The 13,578-nt window shown below is 47.1% G+C and overlaps 1 long non-coding RNA gene across 1 annotated transcript in view; it reads left to right on the plus strand.

Moving 5' to 3' along the window:
- The window catches only part of LOC106724357, a 10,662-nt gene extending 6,509 nt beyond the window's left edge, over positions 1–4,153 (plus strand). The window contains exon 3 of the long non-coding RNA XR_001360122.1: positions 4,030–4,153. This is a non-coding gene — a long non-coding RNA (uncharacterized LOC106724357). The remainder of the gene's footprint in view (positions 1–4,029) is intronic.
- Positions 4,154–13,578: the final 9,425 nt, after the last annotated feature.

The raw sequence follows: 13,578 nt of genomic DNA on the forward strand, positions 1-13,578 counted from the left end.
CCCCCCCCCCCCGCCCCCCGACGGTTCCAATATCACCAGTATGACTACATGGATCTCGTTCTTCTTCCGTTCTTCTTCCTGTGTGAGGGCTTGTTGTGGCTATATTAGCTTATAGCCTCTGGCTAGAGGTCAGCGGAACAATTTCAGCTTGCAAACCAAATGGATTTTGACACCCATAGTGTTGTGGTTGTTTTGAAACTTGAATTGACTGACAATAAAAATTCAGATTTTTAGCTTCATTCAAAAAAATCAGATCTGGCTTCATTGCCACAGCAGGCTGGTGTCTGAGCAGCCGCCCCTTGGGCCCTGAGCTCCAGTTTGTGGCGTCTCTACGCTCCTCCGGGTTCAGCCCTCTCCGCCCTCTCACAGGCCAGTATCAGTTTCATGTCAGCGGCATTCACACTGCAAGTCCATCTGCTCCCTTAGATGCCCTGGCTACCGGAGTTTTTTCAGTCCGTCATCTCGTATCTCAAAAGTGCCAGGTGAAAATCCGGCCAGTGGCCCCAATGCCTGTGGGAACCCCAGTGCGGGGGACAGTGTAGGTCGGTTCGGGAGATGAGATTTGTGAGCCTAAAGGGTTGTAGGCTGTTCACAGTCTTGGCGACTCAGCTTTGCGACATCCTCAGATACACTTGGATACACCTGCTGCATCCAAGTTGCTGGTGCCCTAAAGCACTTTCCTCATCCATCGAGTGTCTCTGAGGCCAATTACGTCTTAGAATGGTCTCTTGAGCTCTGTTTCCTCCTGCCTACTGTCCCTGGTCTTAGTTAACACCTGGTCTTAGCACTGGTCTTCTGGTCTCCTTCTTCTCCAGTCTGTTTCACTTCCCACAAAACAAACACAGCCCACTTTCCCCTCCACTTGGAAAGCCCTGCTCTCTAAAGGATGAAGTCAGAACTCCTGATAAAAGGGCTCCCCATCTGCCCTGACCGGTTTGGCTCAGTGGCTAGAGTGTCAGCCTGTGGACTGAAGAGTCCCAGGTTCAATTCCGGTCAAGGGCATGTACCTTGGTTGCGGGCACATCCCCAGTAGGGGGTATGCAGGAGGCAGCTGATGGATGTTTCTCTCTCATGGATGTTTCTAACTCTCTATCCCTCTCCCTTCCTCTCTGTAAAAAATCAATAAAATATATTTTTAAAAAAGGGCTTCTTGTACTACAAATATCTACTATTCAGCTGAGTATGTCCTGATAAGCCAAAGTGTGATTTTATCCATATAGAATTATGTACATTTTCATGAGAGAAAAACAGGAGAGGATTATCTAGTAAATACTATGATGTCTATGAGTGAGGAGTACTCATTTTGCAATGGACAGTGATAATCAAGCCTTGTATTTCTTAAGTTCTGGATTATCAAATTGTTCCTTAAAATTTTTCTTATTTTTCTCTCTCTCTGTGAAATTGCTAAGTTTTTAATTAAATGGTAAATTGCTATTTTATACTTTTTCATTACCATTTGAAAAAAATGGGAATACTTAAATTTCAAGGTAATGTACAGCAGCCTAAATGATTGACTAATTATATCAGAAAACAATGGAAAGGACAATGTAGCCCTAGCCAGTGTGGCTCAGTTGGTTGGAGCATTGTCCCATATACTGAAAGGCTGTGGGTTCGATTCCCAGTCAGGGCATACTAGTATACCTAGGTTTCAGGTTTGGTTCCCTGTCTGGGGTGCATCCAGGAGGCAACCGATCAATGTTTGTCTCTCACATCAATGTTTCTCTCTCCCTTCCTCTTTCTATAATCAATAAACACATCTTCAGGTGAGGATTTTAAAAAAAAGAACAATGTAAAAATAAAAATAAATAAATAGTACATATTTTTGTGATCTTTCAAAAATATTTTTTTTATTGGTTTCAGAGAGGAAGAGGGAGAGAAAGATAGAAACATCAATGATGAGAGAGAATCATTGGTTGGCAGCCTCCTACATGCCCCACACTGGGGATTGATCCAGCAAACTGGGTTTGTACCCTGGCGGAATTGAATTGTGACCTCCTGGTTCATAGGTTGATGCTCAACCAGAGCCACATGGCCACACTATTTTTGTAATCTTGGGATAGGAAGTTACTTCTTGTTCTAGGTTGAATAGTGTCCCTCCAAAACTTATGTCTACCTAGAACCTGTGAATGTGACAGATTTGGAAATAAGGTCTTTGCAGATACAATCAAGTTAAGGTCGATCCCACCTATGAGTGAAATTATATGGTTCTTAGCTTTTTCTGACTGACTTATTTCACTTAGCATAATATTCTCAAGGTCTCTCCATATTGTTGCAAATGGCGCTGTTTCATCCTTTCTCATGGCTGAGTAGTATTCCATGTGTATATGTGCCACATCTTCTTTATCCAGTTCGCTATCTCGGGACTTTGGTTGTTTCCATGTCTTGGCCACCGTGAATAATGCTGCAGTGAACATAGGGGTGCATATATCTTTACAAAGAAATGATTTTGAAATTTTCATGTATATACCCAGGGGAGAGGGATTGCTGGGTTGTATGATAGCTCTATTCTCAATCTTTTGTCTACTCAAAGTCTTGTGGCCCCATGTAAACTGGTAAACTGTGTGAGATACTCATGGTAGAAAGAAGTCACCTTTGCATGCTTTGCCTTACAAACACACACACACACACACACACACACACACACACACACACACACACATTTCTATAAACAAAACAATGAACAAATAAAAGTTCTTCGGTCAGTAGTCACACAGTCCATGAGGAACATCCCTCATATCTTCTCTCATTTGATACATTTCTTGTTCTGATAACCACAGTCCCCATCTTCTTTAGAATGAGGAATAAAACATTTTTAAGACATCGGGGCAACTTCACTGGAACACCAGTACCTGTAAACACCAGTGGTTACAGAAGGTACGATGCTGAAACACAGATGAAAGCCATGCTCTCTGGAGCCCAGATCCAAGCAGTGGTCTCTGATAGTGGCACGGAACGGTCCCTGGTGTACTTGCCAAGTGGGCTCAGTGTGCACAGGCTTATAGCAACTGCATGCATTGCTTGTTCCTGTGACCCCTTTGGCAAGCTTCCTGGCCCTGGCTGGCAATCCAGTTTGAGAATTCGGAGAAGAGAGGCCCCATGCTGGCACCAGCCTGGGACCTAGCAGATCAGCACACTGACTGTACCCTGGACTTTCTAGAAACTGCCTACAACTTAGCCAGATCTGCTGTGGGCAGGGTCTCATGCCAGCCACATACAGAGCAATGAGATTCTGGGAAGAAATCAGGCCCTCTGTGCTCTTTCCTCTCTTGTAAAACATAGGCACCGCTGGTTCCCTGGGGCCTCCTTCATTACATAAAACTGTTCCTCATCGGGTGAAGGGATCAAGCGGAGAAAGAAAAAAAGGGCTCATGGGCTTAGACAACAGGATGGTGATGTCCAGAGGAAAAGGGGAGTAAATGGTGGTGGAAGGAGACTTGACTTGGGGTGGTGAGCACACAATATAATATACAGACGAGGCATTACTAGAATTACGCACCTGAAACCTATATATTTTTAAATTTTTATTTATTTATTTGAGAGAGAGAAACATTGATTGGTTGTTCCACTTATGCATTCATTGGTTGATTCTTGTATGTGCTCTGACCGGGGATCGAACCCACAATCTCGGCATATTGGGACAATGCTCTAACCAACTGAGCTACCTGGCCTGTGCATGAAACCTATATAATTTTATTAACCAATGTCACCCCAATAAATTCAGTAAACATTAAAAAAAAACCCTGTTCTTTATCTGTCTGAGGACAGAACTGCCAACACCATGGCATGCGACACTGTGCTGAGACCAGAGGGAGCAGAGTGCCCACAGCTTGTCCAAAGGCTCTGCCCACCGACTATCCCTCGTGTGGCTCCCTGCTTCCTGCGGCCTCCTCCAGGCTGTCCACAGCAGGCCATCTGTCTTCAGGGGCCTTGAGAGAAGAAGTACATCCCCCCTTTATGAACAGCGTGTCTCTCCCCTGGGGTTGTTTGTCCAAACCCACAAATGAGCAGGAGCATCACTTTATCTTCCAGAGAAATGACGCGACAACCTGAGGATGAGAATGTAGAGGAAACGCTGTGTCTGGCGGCGACTACAAGGTACAGGGTAGTGTCCAGGCCACAGTGACTTGGATGACAGAGATGGTGAGGGGGTGATAGAGGCCATGCTTCTTGTAGGAGAGCCCAGCGTAGACCTTTAATGTACCTTCTTTGATGTTACTGTGTTGTGTTTTTATTTGTTTGAATGGATAAAGGGAAGAGAACCGAAGGATGTTTAGTTTTTATCAAGGTCACCTGGCTCAAAATTTAGCCACTGAAATGAAGCCATATCCTTTGGCCAACTTCTTAGGAGAAGGTTGTGTGGTGGGGACAGGTGTGGGCCTTTCACGAGGAACAGGCTGGTCCCTGGTGCACCGTCATCCCGCTGGCCACGGCTGCTCACATAGCCCAGCCCCCTGACCTCTGATGGCTCTGGGGGTCTCTCTCCTCTCCTGCCCCATCACTGCTGGCTCCTGGTGTCTCCAGCCAGTATAAAAACTTCCTTCTGCCACCCAGTCAAGCCTTTTTAACAGGGCCCTTCTCTAGAGGCAGTGAGATACGACATCCTTTAAACAGGGGCCGAACCAGACGCACCCGCTGATTCCCAGCATCTGGGAGCACATGCATCCTCGGCTGTCTCTATGGGGATGAGCAGACATCCAGGCTCACGCCTCCTTTTGGGCGTGCTTGGGAGCTTAGCAACGGACACGCAGGCCAACGTCACTCTGCCTTACATTACGCCCCAAAGTGGAACAACTCAAATGCTCAGTAATATGAAATGATTGGGGAAATCGTAGTCTATTCGTAACAGCTTTTAGTGATCATGTCCTTAAAGATTTTTCAGTGAGATGGGCGAAAATCTCATGATATAATGTTGAATCCAAAAAAGACTATAAAATGACATAGATAATATAAACCCAATTATGTGACATATATACATACATATTATATATACAAATACATATACATATATATATATATGAAAGCAGGAAAGAGATGTATAAAGTATAATTTGCCTTTGAGAGATGGGGTAAGAAATGAATTTGTCTTTTTAAAAATTTCCATGAGTTTTTGTTGTTATAGTAAGCATATATTGCATAACTAGAAAAAAAACCTTATATGTATGTATTAAAGCAAAATATACACATATGTGTGTATATATTCTGTTTCCCAAGAGGTCTGCGTGTATATATCTGGCCAGAGAATCCAGGGTCATCTTATACTCAACCTGATGGTCGCCTCTCTCAGGGTCAAAGAGGGCCCCTGGAAGAACCAAAAAGAACCTTCAGAAAACATGTGCTCTGCCAATTCTCTGCCCACCCAGTGCCAGGGAGGAGAGGGTGGAACCTGGTCACTAGACAAGTAGGAGTGGCGCCTGGCCGGCGGGCTCCGTAGTTAAGCATCAAGCTATGAACCAGGAGGTCACAGTTTGATTCCTAGTCAGGGCACATGCCTGGGTTGCGGGCTCAATCCCCAGTGTGGAATGTGCAGGAGGCAGCCGATCAATAACTCTTTCTCATCATTGATGTTTCTATCTATCTCTCCCTCAGTCTCTGAAGTCAATAAAAAAATTATATATATGCTGTATATATGTAGGAGTGGCTGTGCCCATACTCACAGTGACCATTTTTTTCCTGCTATTACAAGATCTCTAAAAATGTGCTGAATCTGTCTTCTCAATGATCTCCTCTCTGCCCCTCCCCACTCCACTTCCTTTGGGGGAAGGTTTTTGTTGTTGTTTGTGTTGAAGGAAATCTGTTGGTTAGGCTGGATCCCCTCGCCTGGCCACAAAGGAGAACCCCTTCGAGACCTGTCCCTGTGGTTCCCTGGGCGGGGAGCTGGGTAGGAGGCTGTCACCGCACCGGCTGGGAAGAGAACCCAGTGTTCTTGATCTCTGTTGTCAGGTGAAAAAGCATCACAGCAGAGAGGCGGGCAGGGGCGCCGAGGTCCCCTCTCTGGGTGCAGTAGTCGTGTGCTTCCTTTTCATGCATTTACGTAGGCATCTTGTGCTTCATTAGAAAAGGCTTTGAGATGAAATAACAGCATTTATATTCTTACAAATTTAGAATTTGGGGTTTACCCTAATTTATACATTGGTAAGTTTTTTTTTTAAGAGGAAGGGAGGAAGGAAGTGATGGAAGACCAAATCAGAGAAAAGGGAAAATAGAAGTAAAGAAGGAGAACAGAGGGAAAGCTCACGCAGAGAATGTGTGTGGGGAGGTCCACTACTGGTTAAAGAGGCTCTGGACAGCAGACTCCTTTTATAACAGGGCTCAGTGAGGAGAGAGCCAGGTAGCAATCTGGCTTTATGGTTTAATCATTTTAAAGTGCTGCCCAGAGATAGCTGGCACTATGTGGAGACTGGTGGTGGAAGATGGCAGCTAAAAAATGGGGAAGGGACCGAGAGCCAGAACCACAGCCGGGGGACAGCTGCCCACCTACCAGAAATTTCTGTGGAACAGTTGGGAGTGTGTGTGTGTTACAGCAGTTAACCTGCCCAAAGTAATACACCCCAAGAAGAGAACTTAGGATTGCACAGGTGGGTTTCATTGCTTTTTCTATGTTTGCGCACCCTCTCTTCAATTAGAGTGCAAGTTCCTCTGGAACAATGTAAAAGGAATTATACCCCCAGAGAGCCTAGCATAGAGCCATGTACATGGTGAGCCTTCAGTAGATGCTGAATGATTGATTCAACAAGCTCCCCAAGGGATGAAACGGAGGCTCTGTGGCTTGTCTCCGGTAGTAGTTAGTACAGGGCTAGCTATGTGCTGTTGGCTACTTGTAATAAACACTTTGCTATTAAGGAATTTGAGACCCAGTATATTCCTAGACAGTGGGGCTCTAGTGGAAAGAAATAATACAGATATGTCCAAAAATCCACTTACAATTTCACTGAGAGATATTTATCTCTTTAATCCTGGAGGTTATTGAATGTAACGGAAGCTTCAGGAGAATGGAAACAGGACTGTGATTGGGAGAAGGCTGTGTCCAACAGTCACAAATTGTGTGACTTTCAATTTCCTTGCCTCTGAGAGGAAGCCAGTGTTTCCCAATTGAAATTCTGTGCATTAATGGCACACTGGCTTCCATTCGATTACATATCTATTTGTACTTCATGTGGTTTTGGTACACAACCAGATTTGGGAACCACTGGACTAGGGTATTCCTAACTCATGAGTCTGCCTTTTATAAAATGGAAATATAATTTTATTTTTCTGGCCTAAGGTTATAGAACTTAGACCTGGAAAGAGACATAGGACTGACCAATTCATCTCTTGGGGGTGGGGGTGGAGAGGAAATGAACAACAACAAAAAGAACACCTTTAGGTAGTCCAAAAATAAAATGGAAAAATAAACACGATCTAAGATGATTGGGTAGAGGACATATTTTCTTTGACTGGATATTAGAGAATTCATCAAGAGTTATTAAACAGAGAAGGCAAAGGTTCCATTGCAGGAATTTAATAAATATTTGTTATCTAACCAATCGATGTGCTAATTCAAGCAGAGAAGGAATTTGTTGCTGTTTCAAAGTCAGAACTTCTAATTGCCCTGTTCAGGATAAAAATACACTTGGTGTTCGCCTGAGCAACCCAAACTATCTACTCCATTATTCAAATACCCAAGAGGATTTAATGTATTCTTTGGCAACCAAAGGTAGAACTCGCATCAGACAGATATTAGCGATTACTGTTAGTTATTGGGAAACATTACACAATCCATGCCCTGTGCTCGACAGAGTAGGTTTAAATCCTGAACCCTCAGGCATTCCAGGCAGAACTCCTTCCCTTTGGGTGGCTGCATTTCCTACCGCTGTATGCTTTACCATACCTCTCTCCAAGTGATGGCATGGTGCCCTGGCAGCCGGTGCAGGCACTGGCCCCTAGTCTGGAACTGCCTGTCCCTGGGAGGGTGCCCAACACTAGAAAGTTAGAGATTCAGCCCCTCTGGCACTGAAGAGGTCGGCAACAGACAAAACTAGATATTCAAGTTTCAGAACCAGGGCAGAACCCAGCGATTGGGTCAAACATGGGAATAATTTGGGGAGTGAAGCAAGAGCATACAAGGCAGGGGCTAGAAAAGCATGTTGGGCTAAAACCACCGGGCTGAGGGCAGGACTGGCCCCCAAGGCTGGACTGAGGTTGGGCCTGCAGATTTGGGATGTTTAGAGGAGATGGTGCAGGGACAAAGGTGAAGGCTGCTGCTGACCAGGCCGAACTTCACACTGACTTTTAGCCCAGTGTTCTTTTCTCTTAAATATTTACCTGTTACAAATTCTGCAGATCGGGGGACTTTCCACCCTTGAACCTAAAAAATGCAAATGAAAGAAAGGCTAAAGAGGGAGAAGGCTTTGACTGGCTCCTGCTAATTTGGGGAAAGCAGTTGTGTTTACCCAGATTTGGCAATTGCATGTTGGAGAACTCAGGCAAGGCAAAGCCACAGCCCGCAGACAGGTTCTCCTGGGCCAGGCTCCCAGTTCTTCACAAACTCTAGGAAAATGGGCACTTAAGTAGGTGTGACATAGGTCATCCTTTAAAAAGTAAGCAGAGCATAAAATGTGAGATTCAGTCAGAGAGATAATTGTTGCAAAAACTCGTGCAGGACAAGGAGGGTTGAGACCCATCTCCAAGGCAGGAGAGAGGTGTGTTGGGGGGGGCGGGGGGCGCGGGGGCCGGAATACTGGTCTCGGAGTCAGAAAACCTGGCTTCTAAGCACAACTCTGCTACTGCAGTTGCTCTGGCCAGTGTCCTCTATGATCTGGCTGCTACGTACCCAAGAGAGGGAAGAGATTCAATAGAATTACGTCTTTGCAAGTCCATGGGAGGGCGTTGCAGAGAATCTTCTCCTGTAATCGAAGCCCACAACCCTTCCTTCTTCCTCAGCCCCTCAGATATTCTTGGCTGAGTTGAGGGGTAAACATTCCACTTGATTTGCCCAGTGTAGACCACGCCTGGTGACCAACTCCACTGTCCCTCAGGAGCTTGGTGGCTGGTCCTCCAGCTACACCTCACCTAGTGTCCAATCGCACCCAATCTGAGAGCAGTAGAGAGAGGCTAAAATCCCTCTCACTATCCAGTAAATTTAGTGGGATCAAGTCATAGCAAACTAGGAGTGAGGGAAGCCGTCGAGATCCAAGAGAAGAGGGTGACTGGGGTTCCCATGGAGCCCCCTGGCTCCTCGGTGACTCTCCCATTACAGACTCTCTCATCCCCAGCACTCCTGGGGACACGGCAGCCAGCCACCCCTGTGGGCAGGTAGCTCAAGCTGGACTCACTTCTGAGAGTTCTCAGCACATTGTCCTCTGGAGTTGATGAAGCCAGTGGACAAGGAACTGCAGGACTAGAATTGTGATGGTCCACACAGGAATCGGAGAAAGTCCCCATGGGCCTTTCATGAGGGAGGGCATGGATCTCCCAGCCAGGTTCTCTACGTCTGGCATATAGAACTGCGCTATGTGCCACATACAGGGTGTCCCAAAAATGCGTACACGCTTTGACTAATTATAAAGGCAGTGTTTATTAAAATACATTTCATTTTCAAAATGTGATAGAATCTATGGACATTATGTGTATACATTTTTGGGACACCCTGTATATATATTAATTCTCACAAAAACCTTGAAGAGTGAGTCATTATAGAGATGAGTAAAATGAGGGTGATGTGAATTAAGTTTGCTTAATGTTGCCAGCTAGCAGGCAGCAGAGCCAAGAAGTCAAGCTCAAGTTTGCTAGAGAGCAAAGCCCATGCTGTTTCCATGGAACCACAGACCTCCTCCTCAGAGACGTGCTCATCTGTGTGTTGGAACTAAAGAATCCAAGGCTTACAGCCCATTCGGTTAAGGCCAAGAGTACCGTACTGACAACTTAAACCTTCCTTTATGTCTTCTCTTTCCCCTCCTCCCTCCTGTTCCTTTACCAATCTGGGAGATCCCTGGAGAGGGGCGGGGCGGGGAGTTTGGGCTGGGTCTGGGGGTGCACTCAGAGACTGAGATTCTGTTAGACAAACAAATGAGCCAGAGCCGTGGGTGCAATCCCACGGGGAGTCACTGAACGTGTACCACCAAGTGCTCAATGTAGACAGCTGGCATCTCCATTAGGGAGCAAGATAGTCACCCCAAGTATTAGATGGCAGGTAGTGCTGTATATGACAAGAAGCCAGACGGAGAGCTCCAGGCAGCGAGGGCTCAGTCCGCAGTTGAGCTCGGAGGAGAGGAGTGTGAATGAAGGAAAGGGCTCCCAAGAGGCAGGAGGCTCAGGGACGCTCACCCTTCTTCAGCCCACACAGTGTCCAGTGTCTGGCTCAGTCCATGTTTGTTGAACAAATAAATGAAAACTGAAGGGTGGTTGAATTCCAACAGGAAAAAAGTGAGTTGCGATGAGATTCCAAGAAAGAGGAAGCACACCAAAGAAGTCCTGGGGCAGGAATAAGTGTGCAGAGGGAGGAAGGACCCTGTGGTCCATGTTGGGAAGGAGGGGTAACTGAGTGTTGAGTGGAACCGAGAGATGCAGGGCCTTGAGTGCCTAGGATGTGTCTGTTCTGTTCTGTGGGCACATGGCTTGCAAGCCCTCAGGCATCTCCACTTGGCTGCCTCATAAGCATCTTGTTTCAAGCTGAGCTCTTGATCTCCACCCCCACCCACCCCCTAAATCCCAGTCTTTCACATTTTTGTTGATGGCAAATGCATCCTTCCACTTGCTCAGGCCCAAAATCTTGACGTCATTCTTGATCATTTCTAGAATTTAACCCCTTCTCGCCACATCCCCTCACCACCCTACTTCAGGCCCCTCACCTCCTGCCTGGATCACCACTGCGGCCTCCTGGCTGACCTCCCTGCACACACCCTTGCTGCCCTCGATCTGTTATGCAAGTCGGATCTCCTCACTCCTTTACTCAAAACCCGTGGCTGGCTGCCATCTCTGTCAGTGAAAGGCCATCGTCGTCAGCGATGTCCTTCAAGGCCTGTGCTGCGCTTCCCTCAACCCCGCACAGCCTCAGCCCCTCCCCCCCCTCCCCCCCAAGGACCTCAGAATGTGACCTTATTTGGAAATAGGTTTCTTAGAGAGCTAATAAAGGTAAAATAAGGTCATTAGGGTGGCCCTAATCTAACAGACTGGTGTCCTTACAAAAAGGGGACATTTGGACACGGAGACAGACAGGCACAGAGGGGAGTTGGTGTAAAGACACAGAGGGGAGCCAGCCCCGTGAGATGGGAGTGGAGATGGGAGTTGTGCTGCCATAGCCCAGGGGCTGCTGGGCCACCAGATTCTCCTTCAGCCCCAGAGGAACCAGCCCTGCTGACTCCTATTCATCTTGAACTTCTAGCTTCTGGAAAGAACCGTGAGACTATAGGTTCAGCCACCCAGTGTGCAGTTCTTTGTCCCAACAGCCCTGGAGTATTAACACGGATGGGATGCCTTCTCTTGGCCAGGCAGTCAGCCTACTGTGGGCAGAAAGTGAAGAACGCAGACCTCAGCTCCCTGCTGCTGACGGGGGTGTGGAGAGGGCCTGGGGTCAACAAGGTAGGACGTGGGCCTGACGCCGAGGAACAGGAGAGCGGCCCAAGGCTTGGTGGGCACCGCAGACCAGCATGTTGGTTCCCCCTCTACATCCTGGCCCTGTGCTGTGGGCCGACCACTCCACCATCCAGGCCTCCACAGCGTCACCTGCAAAGGGAATTTTTGGAGCGGGTCTTGTCCACAGCGCCAGTTAGCACTCCTTGTTCTGAGCCATTCTCAGAGCTCTAACAGCGGCAGAAGGCAAGAGGAGAGGACATTTGATTAAACCGTGAAAACACTATCAAAAGAACTATTACTTTGCAGAGCCCAACTAAATGATTAAAACACTTCGTATGTTCCCTCCAAGCTGGCTTTTGGCAGCATTTATTTCTAGCCTGGGCTGATGTCATGGGTGGAATGAATGGGGAGATGAGTCAGGGCCTGTGTAAGGCAGAGCCCTCCGCGGTGGCGACTAAATACAGCTAGTGTAGCCTCTTACGTTCAATTAAAAAGCAGACGTGGGACCGGAAATGGGAAGGAAGCAGACCAGAGGAAGAACATTTCGGTCTATCAGGGAATAGATTGTGCAGAGTGGCCCCGAATGATGCCCAGCTGGCAAGCTTCCCGTGGGCTCTGCTGCTTCAGTCCCAGCAGAAGTGCGTGTCAGCTGTGTCAACTGCTATAAATAATGACGGGTTTTGCAAAAAGTACCTCCAAACAGCAAGCTCGTGTCCTGTGGGAGCTACGGCTCTGAGAGAGCCAGATTTGGAAACAGGATTGCCCTCCTCCGAAACCTGCACCCGCAGTCTGCAATCAGGAAAGCGTTGAGCAACCCACGTTCAAGCACTCACTGCCCAGGGGTGGGAGTGGGTTTGGGGGAGATTGTGACACATTAGTCTGGACATGACACGGCTGTTACTTAAGCTTGAAGTAGGGACATGAGAGGTTACCTGTGGACGCATCCACTCAACCCGAGAAGTTCATTCGACATAACCTGCTCCTTCCCAGGCGAGAGACCCTAGAGATACAAGTCAGATGATGTTCTGCTTTAAAAAGCTTACAATTTCAGATAAAATGCCTGGGAAATATGATAACTGTGAAGGAGACAGAAAATAACAGGGCACGTAGCCTCTTTCCTGAACCCAACCTGGCTCCCTGGACCTGCCAAAAAAATCCTCACATAGTAATATTTTGTTCCAATAAGTGATGTAAGTTTTTAGAAATTTTTTTTAAATCAAATGCTTTCATCCATACTCAGAAATGACAGTATTTTACTACCTTTCTTTCTCTCAGCAGTGAGCAGTATTTCTCTTAAGTCTCCCAGCAATGTGGTCGCTACACAGTGGTGCTTCTGTGGCCTGGCGCATGGGGAAGAGCACTAGAAGTCGGGGGGATTGCCTGTTAATATTTATGTTGGGGTGCGGTGGTTAGGTATGTGGCATTTGGGAAGTAGTTACCCATCATCACCCTTCTCAAACCCTTGCGGCTGAGGAGGTGAGCTGAGTTCATTGCCCACAGCCTACTGTTAGAGTGGCCTCGCTGGAATAAAGGAAGTGAGCCCAGTTAGAAGCTAAAAACCAGGCTAACGCGTTAGTGAAGACTTGTTCAAGCTGTGGTCCTTGGGCCCCCTGCGTCTGAGGCAGCGGTTCTCAACCTGTGGGTCGCGACCCCTTTGGCAGTCGAACGACCCTTTCACAGGGGTCGCCTAAGACCATCCTGCATATCAGATATTTACATTACGATTCATAACAGTAGCAACATTACAGTTATGAAGTAGCAACGAAAATAATTTTATGGTTGGGTCACAACATGAGGAACTGTATTTAAAGGGCCAGAAGTTGAGAACCACTGGTCTGAGGCATCCGAAGTGCTTGTTAAAGGGCCGATTCCTGGTTTGCCTAAGTGCCCTCCAAGTTTCTCCACAGCAGTCTCACGTCATTGTGGTGGCGGATCCTTGTCACTGCTGTCCATCGTTTCTGACCAGAAGCCCTGGGCAGGCACACCAGTGCTCTGAAGGAACCGCCTCGCTCCTCTCATCCTGATTTCT

This window comes from Myotis brandtii, unplaced genomic scaffold (assembly GCF_000412655.1).
Source record: "Myotis brandtii unplaced genomic scaffold, ASM41265v1 scaffold802, whole genome shotgun sequence".
Lineage (NCBI taxonomy): Eukaryota > Metazoa > Chordata > Mammalia > Chiroptera > Vespertilionidae > Myotis > Myotis brandtii.